Consider the following 18,791-nt stretch of genomic DNA (forward strand, 5'->3'; position numbering starts at 1 on the left):
TTTATTCTTAAATCTCTGGGGCTTCATCTCGTCCAAGAACAGAATCCCTCGATTTCCATTCCCCAAACCATTTCTCAGTCTTTTTGACAAGGAAGAATCTACCTGGGGAAATCAAAAAGCTAAGCATTTCTTCCCTCACCCCTCTGCCTGTTTCCTTCACATCTTCCTTTATTTTGGAAAAAAAGATACAGAATCTAGGAGTGTACTAGTTTCCTCATTTTTTTTCAACAAAAATTTAATGGGAACCTGCTATGTACTGAGTGCGTGGAATACAAAGACGCCTCTATCATAGTTTTACCTTCGGTACTCAAAGTGAACTTGTGCAACACAGATTGGGGCTTGAACCCGTGGCCTTCTAATTGAGATCACTCACCTGGTCTCAGGACTTAGTGAAGCTCAGATTCTTGATGTCATGACATAGAATTCAGTAGGAAACAAAATGATGAAGAAGTGAATTTATTTAGAGAGAAACATACTCCACGGACAGAACGTGGGCCATCTCGGAAGGCAAGCGCAGCACCGTGGTATGGGGTTGTCAGATTTTATGTGCGTGCTTTGTCGCGCAGCTGTGTCCAACTGCTTGCAACTCCACAGTCTGGAGTGGATAATTTCACAGGCTAATGAGTGGGAGGAGTATTCTAGCTATTTTGAGAAAGGGGTGGGCATTTCCAGGAATTGGGCCATGGCGGCCCACTTTCTGACCTTTATGATTGGCCTTGGAACTGCCATGGAGCCTGTGAGTGTGTCATTTAGCTGATGTGTTAAAGTGAGCGTAGTCTGAGGCTCAAGGGCTAGTAGAAGTAGACTCATCTGCCATCTTGGACCTATTTGGTTCTAATCAGTTTATGTCGTGTCCTCAGGCTATGTCACTCTTTTAAAGGTTGTGAAAGAAGGAAAGATAGCACTAAGTTGTGTCCGACTCTTGCCATCCATGAACTGTAGCATGCCAGGCCCCTCTGTCCATAGGATTCTCTGTCCATAGGATTCTCCAGGCAATAATACTGGAGTGGGTTGCCATTTCCTTCTCCAGGGGAACTTCCCAACTCAGGAACTGAACCGCAGGTCTCCCATATTGCAGGCAGATGCTTTACCAACTGAGCTATGCAGGAAGCCCCTAAAAGGTTATGCCCTGCCCTCTTCCCCCCTGCTTCAAAAGTTCTCATACTCTGAACTGGGTCTGCAGACAAAAAAATGGTTATTATCCATAGTGTTAGGAGGTAAATATGATGAACACAGTTTCCAAACATTGAGGTTGCAGTGGTTAGATAAAATATATGGGGAAAAGTAATACCAGAGTGGACTCAGGAAAAGGAGCTTTTCTTATTGTGATTTTTACTTTAAAAGATGCATGCTTTTTAAAAAAGGGGTAAATGTTCACTGTAAAATTAAAAAATATATATTTGAGAAAATTTAGGGAAAAGTTGTGAAAGGCTTCATAGTGAATCTGACTTTGAAATGGACTGATGTCTTCCATGGTAAGCCAGGCTTTGTCTAGCACACTCTTCAGGTGATCAGATTCTGTGGGGTCACTGCACCTTTCATTGCCTTTGAGTTATTTACAACTGATAGCAATGCAAATGATGCCTATCCATCATTTATATCCTATGCAAATAAATGTTGTCTGGAGGAGATTCAATTGGTTTCCTTCCCTCCACTGTGGAAGAAATCAGCTTTGCATCTATTAAGCAAATTTATTTTAGTTTTCCTTATGGTCTCCCTCTATGTGTGGTTCTTTGAAATCACTTTTGAATCAGTTATAATATCTTAGTGGTTCCCTTCATGAATTATTGAGTTAAGTAAAAATTTTGGTACTTGTTCATTTTATATTTGTATGACAGTATGACTTTGCCTTATAAAAAATTATCCTTCAACAGAAGAAAGTAAAAATTTGATATCAAGTTAAATATTGTTGTTTTTTTTTTAACAATTCCCTTAGCTACCTCTCTGCATATGCATTCTCATATAAAATCCATGTATTCAATTTTGCAGAAAGGGATCACAGTACAGATGGCTTTTCCCTTTCTCCATCCTTCCCACCTTTTCCCCTCTTCTTTTGTTTTTCCTTTCCTCCCTTCCTTCTTTCTTCTTTTTTTCCTTCCTTCCTCTCTCTCTCTCTTTCTTATATTTACTTATTTGTGATGTGGGCCTTTTTAAAAAAATTATTCACTTATTTTTGGCTGTGCTCGGTCTTTTGTTGTTGCACCATCTTTTCTCTAGTTGTGGAGAGCGAGGGCTAGTCTCTAGTTTTGGTAAGAAGTGTATACTTCTTTTGTGGAGGCTTCTTGCCGTGGAGCACGGGCTCTGGGCACTCAGGCTTTCAGTAGTTGCAGCACGTGGGCTCAGTAGTTGTGGCTCCCAGGCTCCAGAGCACAGGTTCAACAGTCGTGGTGCATGGGCTTAGTTGTCCCATGGCATGTGGAATTTCCCCAGATCAGTGATCAAACCCATGTCTCCTGCATTGGCAGGTGGATTCTTGACCATGGAGCTACCAGGGAAGCCCTGATGTGGACCATTTTTTAAGTCTTTATTGAGTTTGTTACAATATTGTTGCAGGAAGGGGGACCTTTTCCAGGACCTGAAACTGGGCTCTTGTCTAACACTCGGAAATGAATTGTCCAAGGAGACACATGCTCACAAACCAAGAAATTTTATTGGGAAAGGGCACCCAGGTGGAGAGCAGTAGGGTAAGGGAACCCAGGAGAACTGCTCTGCCGCATGGCTTGAAGTCTCGGGTTTTATGGTGATGGGATTAGTTTCCGGGTGGTCTTTGGCCAATCATTCTAATTCAGAGTCTTTCCTGGTGGTGCACGCATTGCTCAGCCAAGATGGATGCTAGAGAGAGGGATTCTGGGAAGTGGACAGACACGTGGTGTTTCCTTTCGACCTTTCCCTAACTCTTCCGGTTGGTGGTGGCTTATTAGTTCTGTATTCCTTATCAGGATCTCCTGTCATAAAACAACTCATGCAAATGGTTACTATGGTGCCTGGCCAGGGTGGGCAGTTTCAATCAGTGTGCTTCCCCTACCAATATTGCTTCTGCTTTACATTTTGGTTTTTTGGCCATGAGGCATGCGGGATCTTAGTTCCCTGGCCAGGGATTGAACCTGTATACCCTGCATTGGAAGGCAGATTCTTAACCACGGGACTACCAGGGAAGTCCCTCCTTAGCTGATTCTTAAAGGATGAATGAAATAAGGAGTTTAGGAATATGAGAGGGCACACCAAGTGCAAGGAAGGTGGCAAGGAGAAAAAGCACAGTGGGAGAAACTACAGAGAGTTCGGTATTCCTGGAACATCCAGTGTGAAGTGGGGATGGGCTGGAGATGAGGCTAGGGAATTAGTTAAGGGCCAGATGGTGGCACTTATTGAATGCTGAGATAGAGAGCCTGGGCTTTATCTAGAGGACAGAGGGGAGATATTGAAATTTAATAAGGAAGGTGAAAGGGTCGGATATTGACATGGTTAGATTTTTGCCTTCTAGAGACAATTTCTCTGTGTGTGTGTGTGTGTGTGTATGTGCTTATGCACAGTTTGATCTGGCAGCTAAGAGATTACTGTAGCAGGAGATACGAAGGTCCTAAATCAATTGAATACTGTCAGGAAATAGATGACAGAATCAAACTGGATAAATTAAAGAGAGTTTTCATGAAGGGACTATTTTCAGAGGTACGGTATAGGAAAGGTGCAGGGATTGTGTGGTACCTGGAGTCAGCAACAGGGGAGTCAGCAACAGCTACCATCCAGGCCTGAAGGGACAAGAAGAGGAAGTTATTCAGTCAGTCAGTTGTGTCTGACACTTTGTGACCCCATGGACTGCAGCATGCCAGGCTTCCTTTCCATCACCAACTCCTGGAGCTTGCTCAAACTCACGTCCATTCCGTTGGTGATGCCATACAATAATCTCATCCTCTATAATCCCCTTCTCTTCTTGCCTTCAATCTTTCTCACCATCATGGTCTTTTCTAGTGAGTCAGCTCTTCGGATCCAGGTGACCAAAGTATTGGAGCTTCAACTTCAGCATCAGTCCTTCCAATGAATATTCAGGACTGATTTCTTTTAGGATCGACTGGTTTGATCTCCTTGCAGCCCAAGGGCCTCTCAAGAGTCTTCTCTAACATCACATTTATTTTTAAAATTTTTCATATGAATTTATTATTTTAATTGGAGGCTAATTACTTTACAATACTGTAGTGGTTTTGCTATACATTGATATGAATCTGCCACGGGTATACATGTGTTCCCCATCCTGAACCCCCTCCCACCTCCCTCCCCATCTCATCCCCTGGGTCATCCCAGTGCACCAGCCCCGAGCACCCTGTCTTGTGCGTCAAACCTAGATTGGCGATTCATTTCACACATGATAATATGCATGTTTCAATGCCATTCTCCCAAATCATCCCACCCTCGCCCTCTCCCACAGAGTCCAAAAGACTGTTCTATACATCAGTGTCTCTTTTGCTGTCTCGCATATAGGGTTATCATTACCATCTTTCTAAATTCCATATATATATGTTAGTATACTGTATTGGTATTTTTCTTTCTGGCTTACTTCACTCTGTATAATAGGCTCCAGTTTCATCCACCTCATCAGAACTGATTCAAATGTATTCTTTTTAATGGCTGAGTAATATTCCATTGTGTATATATACCACAGCTTTCTTATCCATTCGTCTTCTGATGAGCATCTAGGTTGCTTCCATGTCCTGGCTATTATAAACAGTGCTGCGATGAACATTGGGGTACACATGTCTCTTTCAATTCTGGTTTCCTCAGTGTGTATGCTCAGAAGTGGGATTGCTGGATCATAAGGCAGTTCTATTTCTAGTTTTTTAAGGAATCTCCACACTGTTCTCCATAGTGGCTATACTAGTTTGCATTCCTACCAACAGTGTAAGAGGGTTCCCTTTTCTCCACACCCTCTCCAGCATTTATTGCTTGTAGACTCTTGGATGGCAGCCATTCTGACTGGTGTGAAATGGTACCTCACTGTGATTTTGATTTGCATTTCTCTGATAATGAGTGATAAGATCACATTTTGAAAGCATCAGTTCTTCGGCACTCAGCCTTCTTTATGGTCCAAATCTCACATCCATACGTGACTACTGGAAAAACCATAGCTTTGACTATACAGACCTTTGTTGGTAAAGTTGTGTCTCTGCTTCTTAATACACTGTCTAGGTTTGTCATAGCTTTTCTTCCAAGGAGCAAGCATCTTTAAGTGGGTTACCCCAACAAAGAGAGCTAGAGGGCTGCGCATCAGGAGCTGTGACTTCAGGTCAAGTGTTTTGGCAAGATTCAGGCACCCCTGCAGGAGGGAGCCAAAACAGTGATTCAAGATTTCGTTTTCTGAATCTACAACTTCATTCCTTTCCCTTCTCTGACCTACTATTATCAATAATATTACCATCTATGGTGCCCTCCATTGTCAGAACCCTTTGGGAAGCCAGGTGTAATCTATATAGGTCAGGTATAGACAGCCTCCAAGAACACAAAACAGAGTAGAGACCAGGAAGGCATAATTCTGAAGGGGCAAGTACAAGATAGTGTTGGGGAGGAAAAAAATTTCTCCTACCTATTGGCTGGTGTATTCATTAAACTGACATAAGACAGATTTTTTTAAAATTGTATAAGGCCATTTATATAATGTCTTCAGCCACACAAAGCAACAGCTAACATTTATCAAATATTTACTATAAGGCTAATATTATTCTAATACATTATATGAGTCAAGTCAATCCACAGAATAATCCAAGATAGGTGCTTTATTATCCCCATACACAGATCAGTTCAGTTCAGTCACTCAGTCGTGCCCGACTCTTTGCGACCCCATGAACTGCAGCACGCCAGGCTTCCCTGTCCATCACCAACTCCCGGAGTTCACTCAAACTCACGTCCATCGAGTCGGTGATGCCATCCAGCCATCTCATTCTCTCTCCTCCCCTTCTCCTCCTGCCCCCAATCCCTCCCAGCATCAGGGTCTTTTCCAATGAGTCAACTCTTCGCATGAAGTGGCCAAAGTACTGGAGTTTCAGCTTTAGCATCAGTCCTTCCAGAGAACACCCAGGACTGATCTCCTTTAGGATGGATTGGTTGGATCTCCTTGCAGTCCAAGGGACTTTTAAGAGTCTTCTCCAACACCACAGTTCAAAAGCATCAATTCTTCGGCACTCAGCTTTCTTCACAGTCCAACTCTCACATCCATACATGACCACTGGAAAAACCATAGCCTTGACTAGACTGACCTTTGTTGGCAAAGTAATGTCTCTGCTTTTCAATATGCTATCTAGGTTGGTCATAACTTTCCTTCCAAGAAGTAAGCGTCTTTTAATTTCATGGCTGCAATCACCATCTGCAGTGATTTTGGAGCCCAGAAAAATAAAGTCTGACACTGTTTCCACTGTTTCCCCATCTATTTCCCATGAAGTGGTGGGACCAGATGCCATGATCTTCGTTTTCTGAATGTTGAGCTTTAAGCCAACTTTTTCACTCTCCACTTTCACTTTCATCAAGAGGCTTTTTAGTTCCTCTTCACTTTCTGCCATAAGGGTGGTGTCAGCTGCATAGCTGAGGTTATTGATATTTCTCCTGGCAATCTTGATTCCAGCTTGTGCTTCTTCCAGCCCAGCGTTTCTCATGATGTACTCTGCATAGAAGTTAAATAACCAGGGTGACAATATACAGCCTTGACGTACTCCTTTTCCTATTTGGAACCAGTCTGTTGTTCCACGTCCAGTTCTAACTGCTGCTTCCTGAGCTGCATACAGGTTTCTCAAGAGGCAGGTCAGGTGGTCTGGTATTCCCATCTGTTTCAGAATTTTCCACAGTTTATTGTGATCCACACAGTCAAAGGCTTTGGCATAGTCAATAAAGCAGAAATAGATGTTTTTCTGGAATTCTCTTGCTTTTTCCATGATCCAGCAGATGTTGGCAATTTGATCTCTGGTTCCTCTGCCTTTTCTAAAACCAACTTGAACATCTGGAAGTTCTCAGTTCACATGTTGCTGAAGCCTGGCTTGGAGAACTTTGAGCATTACTTTACTAGTGTGTGAGATGAGTGCAATTGTGCGGTAGTTTGAGCATTCTTTGGTATTGCCTTTCTTTGGGATTGGCATGAAAACTGACCTTTTCCTGTCCTGTGGCCACTGCTGAGATTTCCAAATTTGCTGCCATACTGAGTGCAGCACTTTAACAGCATCATCTTTCAGGATTTGAAATAGCTCAACTGGAATTCCATCACCTCCACTAGCTTTGTTCATAGTGATGCTTTCTAAGGCCCACTTGACTTCACCTAGAGAGTGATCACACCATCATGATTATCTGGGTCATGAAGCTCTTTTTGTATAGTTCTTCTGTGTATTTTTTGCCACCTGTTCTTAATATATTCTGCTTCTGTTAGGTCCATACCATTTCTGTCCTTTATCAAGCCCATCTTTGCATGAAATATTCCCTTGGTATCTCTAATTTTCTTGAAGAGATCTCTAGTCTTTCCTATTCTGTTGTTTTCCTCTATTTCTTTGCATTGATCGCTGAGGAAGGCTTTCTTATCTCTCCTTGCTATTCTTTGGAACTCTGCATTCAGATGCTTATATCTTTCCTTTTCTCCTTTGCTTTTTGCTTCTCTTCTTTTCACAGCTATTTGTAAGGCCTCCTCAGACAGCCATTTTGCTTTTTTGCATTTCTTTTCCATGTGGATGGTCTTGATCCCTGTCTCCTGTACAATGTCATGAACCTCTGTCCATAGTTCATCAGGCACTCTGTCTATCAGATTTAGTCCCTTAAATCTATTTCTCACTTCCACTGTATAAGCATAAGGGATTTGATTTAGGTCATATCTGAATGGTCTAGTGGTTTTCCCTACTTTCTTCAATTTAAGTCTGAATTTAGCAATAAGGAGTTCATGATCTGAGCCACCACAGTTAGCTCCTGGTCTTGTTTTTGCTGACTGTATAGAGCTTCTCCATCTTTGGCTGTAAAGAATATGATCAATCTGATTTCGGTGTTGACCATCTGGTGATGTCCATGTGTAGAGTCTTCTCTTGTGTTCTTGGAAGAGGGTGATTGCTATGACCAGTGCGTTCTCTTGGAAAAACTCTATTAGCCTTTGCCCTACTTCATTCCGTACTCCAAGGCCAAATTTGCCTGTTACTCCAGGTGTTTCTTGACTTCCTACTTTTGCATTCCAGTCACTTTCACTTCACTATAATGAAAAGGACATCTTTTTTGAGTATTAGTTCTAAAAGGTCTTGTACGTCTTCATCAGATCAGATCAGATCAGATCAGTCGCTCAGTCATGTCCGACTCTTTGCAACCCCATGAATCGCAGCACGCCAGGCCTCCCTGTCCATCACCAACTCCCAGGATTCACTCAGACTCACGTCCATCAAGTCAGTGATGCCATCCAGCCATCTCATCCTCTGTCATCCCCTTCTTCTCCTGCTCCCAATCCCTCCCAGCATCAGGGTCTTTGCCAATGAGTCAACTCTTCGCATGAGGTGGCCAAAGTACTGGAGTTTCAGCTTTAGCATCATTCCTTCCAAAGAAATCCCAGGGCTGATCTCCTTCAGAATGGACTGGTTGGATCTCCTTGCAGTCCAAGGGACTCTCAAGAGTCTTCTCCAACACCACAGTTCAAAAGCATCAATTCTTCGGTGCTCAGCCTTCTTCACAGTCCAACTCTCACATCCATACATGACCACTGGAAAAACCATAGCCTTGACTAGACGGACCTTTGTTGACAAAGCAATGTCTCTGCTTTTGAATATGCTATCTAGGTTGGTCTTAACTTTCCTTCCAAGGAGTAAGCGTCTTTTAATTTCATGGCTGCTGTCACCATCTGTAGTGATTTTGGAGCCCAGAAAAATAAAGTCTGACACTGCTTCCGCTGTTTCCCCATCTATTTCCCATGAAGTGATGGGGCCAGATGCCATGATCTTCGTTTTCTGAATGTTGAGCTTTAAGCCAACTTTTTCACTCTCCACTTTCACTTTCATCAAGAGGCTTTTTAGTTCCTCTTCACTTTCTGCCATAAGGGTGGTGTCATCTGCATAGCTGAGGTTATTGATATTTCTCCTGGCAATCTTGATTCCAGCTTGTGCTTCTTCCAGTCCAGTGTTTCTCATGATGTACTCTGCATAGAAGTTAAATAAACAGGGTGACAATATACAGCCCTGACGTACTCCTTTTCCTATTTGGAACCAGTCTGTTATTCCATGTCCAGTTCTAACTGTTGCTTCCTGACCTGCATACAGGTTTCTCAAGAGGCAGGTCAGGTGGTCTGGTATTCCTATCTCTTTCAGAATTTTCCACAGTTTATTGTGATCCACACAGTCAAAGGCTTTGGCATAGTCAATAAAGCAGAAATAGATGTTTTTCTGGAACTCTCTTGCTTTTTCCATGATCCAGCGGATGTTGGCAATTTGATCTCTGGTTCCTCTGCTTTTCTAAAACCAGCTTGAACATCAGGAAGTTCACGGTTCACATATTGCTGAAGCCTGGCTTGGAGAATTTTGAGCATTACTTTACTAGCGTGTGAGATGAGTGCAATTGTGCAGTAGACCATTCAACTTCAGCTTCTTCAGTGTTACTGGTTGGGGCATAGGCTTGGATCACCATGATATTGAATGGTTTGCCTTGGAAACGAACAGAGATCATTCTGTTGTTTTTGAGATTACATCCAAGTACTGCATTTCGGACTCTTGTTGACTATGATGGCTACTCCATTTCTTCTAAGGGATTTCTGCCCACAGTAGTAGATATAATGGTCACCTGAGTTAAATTCACCCATTCCAGTCCATTTTAGTTTGCTGATTCCTAGAATGTCGACCTTCACTCTTGCCATCTCCTGTTTGACCACTTCCAATTTGCCTTGATTCATGGACCTGACATTCCAGGTTCCTATGCAATATTGCTCTTTACAGCATCGGATCTTGCTTCTATCACCAGTTGCATCCACAACTGGGTATTGTTTTTGCTTTGGCTCCATCCCTTCATTCTTTCTAGAGTTATTTCTCCACTGATCTCCAGTAGCATATTGGGCACCTACCAACCCGGGGATTTCCCCTTTCAGTATCCTATCTTTTTGCCTTTTCATACTGTTCATGGGGTTCTCAAGGCAAGAATACTGAAGTGGTTTGCCATTCCCTTCTCCAGTGGACCACATTCTGTCAGACCTCTCCACCATGACCCATCCATCTTGGGTGGCCCCACACGGCATGGCTTAGTATCCCCATATTACACATGGGCAAAATAAGGCAAAGAGAGGTTAAAGAACTTTCCCAAGGTGACCCAGCTAGTAAGAGTCAGATCTGGAATTTGAATCTAGGCCATCTGGCTCCAAAGACACACATATGCCCTCTCTATTGACATAAGACAGATTAGCAGGAGAAAAACAAATGTAACTTCATACTTGTGGGAACCTCACATAGACATAAGAGGGTCACAGACAGTCAGGTAATTGAGGCTTGTATGTCATTCTGAGCTAAGGAGAGAAGGTAGGGGTCTGGGCTTCAAAGTGAAGGAAGGTAATTCATAGGAAGATGGGAAGAGCAAATGTTTGGTAAATAAATTATTGCCCTGCCATGAAGAGACAATGGGGACATAGAGAGGACTTTGAAGCTCCCTGCCAGCTTCCCATATCTTTGGCCCATATTCTTTGTGGTTATCTTTGGTGATAGTTCTCTTCCTAGACTAGGCCCTCTATCTAAGTTGTTTTAGGCATCGAAGGTAGAGGTATTATAAAAAGGTCTTCCTGAGTCTTTTAGGCTTTTATTGATTTCAAGTCAAAATAATCCAAATGACAAAGTGGCATGTTTTGAGGAAGCTTGTTCTGAACCTCTTCAATATCTAGCCAATCCAATTCTTGAAAACATTAGTTTCAACACCGACTTTTTTTTGTATCAATATTATCTTTGCTTTGTTCCTGTATAACTCCCCATCCCACCCCCCATACGTGTTCCTTGATGACAGCTGAGGTGTGGAAAGGTCCTTAAATGAAAATTATCCACACACCCACTGCCCACCCCCATTCTATCTAAATTCACAACAGACCAACACAAGCTGAAACATTTAATTTTAATACCAGGCTATACTCTTAACAAAATTAAATGTAAACTAGAGAAAGATAAGAAACCCTAAGGCATTTAAATATTAAATGAAGCATCCCAGAAACCGATATTCAGAATGTTTTTCTTGGCAACTGGGAACTTTTTTCATTCTGAGTCATAGCAGAATAATGTGACTTTCTTCCTTTTTAAAGTTTGGCTAATGGGAAGGGGAGGTAGAAAAGGAGATTTTGCATAACTTTGAACACAGGTGCATTCTCAGGAAGATCATTTTTCAAAAAGACCACAGATAGAAGTTGAAGATCTGCAGATTGATTTCCCTTTTAAAAAGCAAATTTACTGAAGTATATTTTACCTATAAAAATTAAGTATACAGTGACATTGCAACAATCTCATTAAGACAGTCTTAGAACATTTTCATCACTCCAATAAGAACCTTCCAGTCCTTTATAGTTAATCCCCATTTTCACCCCCAGCCCCAGGCAACCACTGATCTACTTTCTGCCTCTATTAATTTTATATATATTTCCCTTTTCTGAACTTTCATGAAAGTGAAAGTTGCTCAGTTGTGTCTGACTCTTTGCGACCCCATGGACTATACAATACATCGAATTCTCCAGGCCAGAACACTGGAGTGGGTAGCCATTTCCTTCTCCAGAGGATCTTCCCAACCCAGGGATTGAATCCAGGTCTCCTGCATTGCAGGCAGATGAGCCACCAGGGAAGCTCTAAACTTTCATATAAATGAGGAAATCAATTTCTTGAAAATATGTAGGCCTACTTGGAAAGTCTTTGCTCAGGTATTGTTCTATAGCATTCTCTGGCCAAGTGGATGGGACACTTGGTAACATGGGGAAGAATATATATCTGTATAAAATATTCTGTTTACACATATTCTTCTTACCTTGGTGGTGAGCCCCAGGTGCTTTGCTTGATGCCTGGAGAGAATCTCAGTGACACTGACAGCTGTCAGGTGTGCAGGACCTCAGTGTCTGGGCAGCTGGCCACTCCTCTCTGTGCTTTAGCTCAGGCCATGCCTTTCTCCTCCTCCCAGGACACACCCAACAGATTGCCATGCTCTCTTTCCAGCCATCACTTTGTTGAGTCGTCAAAGCCCCATACCAGGTATTTAAAGACACCAAATCATATTGTGTCCATCAGACTAGGCCTCTTAAACACCTTCGTTACCATCACAGTGCACAGTGACCTCTGTGAATTTCTACAGCACTGTACTCATTTGCTTCCAAGACCACTGTTCCTTTTCTTGTATTTTGTGTTAACCACTGTTCATTCAGTTGTCCAAGTCAGAAACCTCAGAATCAGCCATGATTCTTCCTCTCACTTCTTCCACATCTAACTGTCACCAAGTCCTGCCAAAATTATATCTGCTCTGTGTAAGCTGACCTCCTCCTCATCCCACTGTTACTTTATCTCACTGAGGTGGTCATGTATCTTGCCTGGAGTAGAGTTGTAGCTTCTTTTCTGCTGTTGCTTCCAAACTAAGCTGAGGTGATCTTTCCAAGATGAAAATCTGATCAAGTCCATCTCATTGCTAAAATTCAACAATGGCTCTCCATCAACTTTTTTCTTTTTTCAAATTTTATTGAAATATAGTTGATTTATAACATGTTAATTTCTGCTGTACAGCAAAGTGATTCAGACACATACATACATATATATTATTCTTTTTCAATCTTCTTTTCCATTATGGTTTATCACAGAAAATTGAATATACTTCCCTGTGCCATTCAGTTGTTGTTGCTTAGTCACTAAGTTGTGTCCAACTCTTGAGACCCCATGGACTGTAACCTGCTCAGCTCATCTGTCCATGGGGTTCTCCTGGCAAGAATACTGGAGTGGGTTGCTATTTCCTTCTCCATCTCCACTGACTTTTATGATAGTTTAAATTCCTTGGCTTCTAAGGCTGGAATTTTGTTGATCTGTCCCTGGCCTGTTTCTCTTTGCCATCGCAAGCTCCTTTTACAAGAAACGTAACACTATCCCTGTATTTCTATACTTACACTCTCCTCCTCTGGATTGCTCCTACTCTTTGCTCCAGACTCAGCACAGGCATCATCTCCTCTGAAGGTGATTTGTCTGCAGGGAAGGCTTCTTAGATACACCTGTTTGGTGTTTCCAACCAAACCCTCTGTCTCAGCCCTGTGTTTTCTCCCACCCCTACTCAGGCTGATAGCATCTTAAGGGCAGAGTCAATATTTTATACCTCTCCAAGGTCAAGTTTGCATATTTTGTTCAAAGTTCTCTTTAAAAAATGACATTTCTCTGTCGATGCCTTGAGCCTCTTATGGCATCATGAGTCTTGTGTGTTGAGACCCAAAGAGTCAAAGCATAAGATTTAGCTGGAGGAATCAGATGTGTGGTCGAGCTGATGTTGTTTTCTATTACAATCAGCCTTTTTCTTCCAAGGAGAGTCCAATTTTTTTTTTTTTTTTAATGTGCTTACTGTGTATCAAACTCAGATTCATTAAGTATTTTCATCTTTATAAAAATCCATTGAGGTAGGTGATACCATCCCCATTTACACATAGGGAAACCGGGTCATAGAGAAGTTAAATCACTTGCCAACCACATATCATCACTGTCCCTTAGTAATGGGATTTGTCTCCAAGCCCCATGCTCTTAACTTCTAAGGTATCTATTAATATATTTGTATAGCTCTGCGTGTGTGTGTGTGTGTGTGTGTGTGTGTTATTGGTTCAGTAATGGAATAGATCAAATGTGAGCTTAAATACTTTTGATTTCTGACCCAACACATTTATGGACATAGGAGGGTATCTAAGTGTGGACTGAAGATGAAAACTGTGGAGCCTCTTTCCCCATCATGCTTTCATTTAGGCCTCCGTAAGCTCTTATTCTTTTCCTGGTGTCCATTCCTAATTCCTTGGAATAGGAATTATACCTGGAATAATTCTGTTCTTTTTCAAATATTGCATGTCTAAGTCTTATTAGCAAAGATTCTGCAACCAGTTTTAGAGTCAGACTTAAACATACAGAGACAATCCTTCTGTATCAGGCAGTTTCTTGCTAAAGTATGCCTAGTATAGTTTGCCTTTTCTGGCTATGAGTCCACATATGCTTGTTGTTGTTGTCATTGTTTTCGGGTTTCTTTGGCTGTCCAGAATGTGGGATCTTAATCCCCCAACCAGGGATTGAACCCGTGCCCCCTGCAGTGGAAGCGTGGAGCTCAAACCACTGGACCTCTGGGGAATTCTCCACCTATGCTTTTTTTTTTTTCAATTTATGTTCCAAATGTGATGGTTTCTTTTATTTTACTGTGATGCAAAACCAAAGATTGTACTACCGTACAGGGACCAATATATTACAAGGTCATGAAAAAGTGGTGTGGGACATGCAGAACATGATGGACAACTGGAGGGTCGGGTCATCTCCTCTGTAACATGACACTACACCGTCGCTGAGGAGCACATTGATAATAACCCTGAGGAGCTGAACTGAGACGTGGCATGAAAGTGATAGCTTCCGGGCATGCCTTCAAGCACCTCCCTTAGGATGGACTCAGTACCTAAGCTTCAGTGTGGGAAGGATTACAATTCTTTGGAAGAATAAAAAGTTCACACTTTTGAATTTCACAGAAGAATTTTAAGGCCAAAACATAGAGGGTTCATTTCTCTTCACCTTCAGGGACAAAGCTGATGCTTTATTCAAAGCCACATTAAACTTCTAGTTCAAATCCCAGCCCGAACTTGTGCCCTCCTGCATTAAATTTCTTTCCATTGATTAGAGTTGACAGGATCAGTTTCACTCCTGGTCAAAGGGTCTGAGTGTAACCCAGTCCAATCAGGCTGGCATTGTTTCCTTTAGCACAGAGAGAAGTTCTACAGGCCAGCTTGTACTTAGCAGCAATGCCGAAGCGGGTGTTGTTACTCCTGGCTGTCCGTGTGAGGTTTATTGACATTTCAATCTTCTCATTCACCTTCTGGTAGATCGACCCTCCAAACTCAGCGCCATCATTCACATGAGTGTGCAGCTGGAAGTCTGCGGCCTTGTAACCCAGGGTGAAATTATTCTGTGACAGTTTGCATTTGTCTGTGTCAAAACTCATCTGATAGCCAGCAAGCCAACCTTCAAAGGCCAACACAGCCCAGCCATAGATGGTTGGTCCAGAAAAATCTACATCAATATTACTGCCAAGACTGAAACAATCCGGTTTATAGGAGGCTTTCAATTTCCCACCCTTCTTTCCTGTGCTTGGTACAAATATGTTATCAAGAGTCAGTTTCAACCCTTTAGCCAACTTATTCTCCCAAGACATTTCTGTCCCAAGAGTATTGTCTGTGTTCCACTTCTGGATGAAGGTCAGTCCATAGTTACAGATTTGTATTTGGTCTCTAGGTTGCCTGATGCTTTCCCCGTATCAGTGTAAGCATGACCAGAAGTAAAGAATTTCATTCCACTACATGATTTGGTTCTCAGGTCTATTTTGACCATGCCAAATCCATATGCTTTGTTGAAGACATCTTTGGCAGCCTTTCCTAGGTCACAGTAAGTCGGTGTGTTACACATATCGCCAACTGGAGGGCCTGTCCACTCCGCCAGGAGGGGTCTGTCTACTCTGCCAGGACACCACTGAAGCCCCACCTATGCTTTGGAGAGGAAAAGTGATTTACGTCTTTGACAGGTTATTGGCATTAGAACCTACTCTTGCAAGTATTTGTTTATCTTTTTGATTATTTTATTCAGAACAAATAATAATATGATTCAGGTCATGAAGGTATAACTCCGTGTTCCTGCCCCAAGAAAGAACCACTTTTCCCCATCTTCAGGCAGATATAGGAATATCAGATTCAATGATATGATATTGACTCCTAGGAATATCATATAAAATTATGTATAAATATATAATTATGTCTATACTTACACAGATAAACATAATATATATGTATATATACATGCATACACTGTAATTTTTTATTTAATAGTTCTCATCCCATTTGCTACATCTAACATTTTATTTTTCCTATAATTGCTTTATTTTCCATGGTTCTTGATGGGGCAATTTTTTCCTTCTATTCTCTCTCTGCCACCAAATTTATCTTTAGCTTCACCTCTGTGTCTCTGAACATATAATCAGCTAGGAACTCATGTAACTATATAACTTGGTATATTTACATAAATGTGCTTCACACTATATACCACTTTGTAACTTGTCTTTTTTCATGTTATAAGGTGTCCTGGAAATTTTTTGTGTCAGCATTTAGTATATTTACCTTATTTAATAGCAATTCTGTACTTTTTGACTGAGGAACTCATGAGAATATACAGAGATGAGCAGCCGTGTTTCAATCTTGCAGTAAAGCTGATGTCCAAGTGGGTATTGGTGCTCAGGTTGAACAAAAATCAGATTGTAATGGGACCTGCACTTGGCTGTCAGGGGAATTTTGCTCCTCAGAGCACTTAGCGCTTAGACAGTGAGCAAGCCAGAGGGCACGGGAACCTGTCACACTGACACACTGGTAGCAGGATCTCAGGGAGGCCATTCCCAATCTTTCTATCTGCAAGGAATGCTTGAAATATTTTTCAAGGGAAGGTCTCAAGTAATTCCGGCATAAACACTGTTACAGCAGAAGTGATGGTTCACTACTATGATAGTAAGTTACAGATATAATAATCCAATATTAATAGTCATGTTCTTTTGCGTAGAGAATGATGCTTCTTGTGGATCTGTTTACTATAGCCAATTTATTACCCTACTCTTTTTGTGTGATTTCCCCTCCCCACAAAGGATATTTACTCTATTACAAGTCAGTAGTGCACACATTTTCATTGGAAAAGACCCTGCTGCTGGGAAAGATTGAGGGCAAGAGAAGAAGGGGTTGACAGAGGATGAGATGGCTGGATGGCATCATCGACACAATGGACATGAGTTTGAGCAAGCTGCAGGAGATGGTGAAGGATAGGGAAGCCTGGCGGGCTGCAGCCCATGGGGTCGCAAAGAGACAGACACGACTTAGCAACTGAACAAGTACACACAAAGAGACTTTGGTTTTCCCCTTAAAAAAAAAAAAAATCCTACTTGATTAAAAAAAAAATCTTAGCCTGTCACGGTCTTCGTAGACCGGGACCTGGGCACTGGAGTCGATGAGAAGAAGGACACAGGGGACCCAAGTCTTGAGTGAAACAAGGGTACTTTATCTGCAGAAATGCATGCTTATATATCTTCAATAAAATGACTACTCAGCCATTGAAAAGAATGAAATTCCACCAGTTGCAACAAAATGGATAGTCCTTTAAGTAAAAGGTCACTGAAGAGAGTCACTGAAGGAATCCAAGCAGGTGCTCTTTCCCATGATCTCAGTCCTGAGAACTGCGTGCAGTTCTGCTTGTTCCTGCTTTCCAGGAACTGATAAGAAAAAGAGAGTCCTTGAGAAACGGCACACAAAGGAAGAAAACATATTGGATCCCTTAAAGTTGAACGTCCCCTGGCATTAGCCAAGTAGGTCTAAAAGTTTTATCATAGAGTCATACTGTAAGAAATACTAATGAGATATGGTACATGGTATTTAATATATGCAAGAGTAATTATCTATATTTAAAGCCAGAAAGGTTGTTTGTTTGTTTGTTTGTTTGTTTTTTGCCAATTTGTCTTGAATAGAATCAGGGAGCTAAAGATTAAGTAACCTTACTTGAAATTAATCTCTTTCTTTCCTTCTCATAAATTTTAAAAACTCTTAAGGCAAGCACAATACATTTCTGTTAATACCTGACTTAAACCAAAGTAGGGATTCAAATTTTGAAAGGTCAATTTGATAGATTTAACTTAAACAAGGGTAGTAAAATTATTTCAATTAATATTATTTATAATATAAAAAATTTTACAATTTTAAATAGTAAAACAATTAATCACAAGCCAAAGCAATATGAATAAAAATACCCTAAGACACTATTTTATTAAGACTGAAAAATGTTCTCACTTACTGACATGATCAGGCTCAAATAAATTTTAGCAATTACGAAGTTATTATGCACACACATAAATATCTTCATCTCTTTTGTACACCTATATGTGCATATAATGGAGAAGGAAATGCAACCCACTCCAGTATTCTTGCCTGGAGAATCCTGTGGACAGAGGAGCCTGGTTGGCTGCTGTCCATAGGGTTGCACAGAGTCGGGCACGACTGAAGCGACTTAACATGCATGCATTGGAGAAGGAAATGGCAACCCACTCCAGTATTCATGCCTGGAGAATCCCAGGGACGGTGGAGCACGGTGGGCTGCTGTCTATGGGGTCGCACAGAGTTGGACACGACTGTAGTGACTTAGCAGCAGCAGCATGTGCATTTAAATATTATTTTTGAAGCTAAAAAGAAAGAATACAGTCTATGTTTTTCATTTAAAACCTGTGCTTGCTTTTTCACTGCACAAATACTCAATTCTGGGTCAAACTTGTGATACGTGTACAGAGATTTCATTTTCTGTTTGTTTTCTGTTTCTGAGATGTTTCCTGTCCTTGTTCTTGATGCTCATTAAACAGAAGAAAGCTTGCTTGCACATTAAGAAGTTGAAAATTAAGCAGAATGTTCGTTGCTTTTCAATGAGTGGTAGGATACTCTTCTCTCACATAAATCCAGAACTTTCTAGGGCAGACTAGTGAATCTCATGTGATTTACTTCATTCAGTTCACAAAGTTCTTCCTCTTTCCTCAAAGTCAAGTTCTCAAGATATGCAGAAAATCCAGATTCAGACACA

At 41.5% G+C, this 18,791-nt stretch overlaps 1 pseudogene; it reads right to left on the bottom strand.

The window, feature by feature from the left end:
* Positions 1 to 14,767: 14,767 nt before the first annotated feature.
* Positions 14,768 to 15,605, bottom strand: LOC102273175 (voltage-dependent anion-selective channel protein 3 pseudogene; annotated as a pseudogene).
* Positions 15,606 to 18,791: the final 3,186 nt, after the last annotated feature.

The sequence above is a fragment of the Bos mutus genome, chromosome 10 (assembly GCF_027580195.1).
Source record: "Bos mutus isolate GX-2022 chromosome 10, NWIPB_WYAK_1.1, whole genome shotgun sequence".
NCBI lineage: Eukaryota > Metazoa > Chordata > Mammalia > Artiodactyla > Bovidae > Bos > Bos mutus.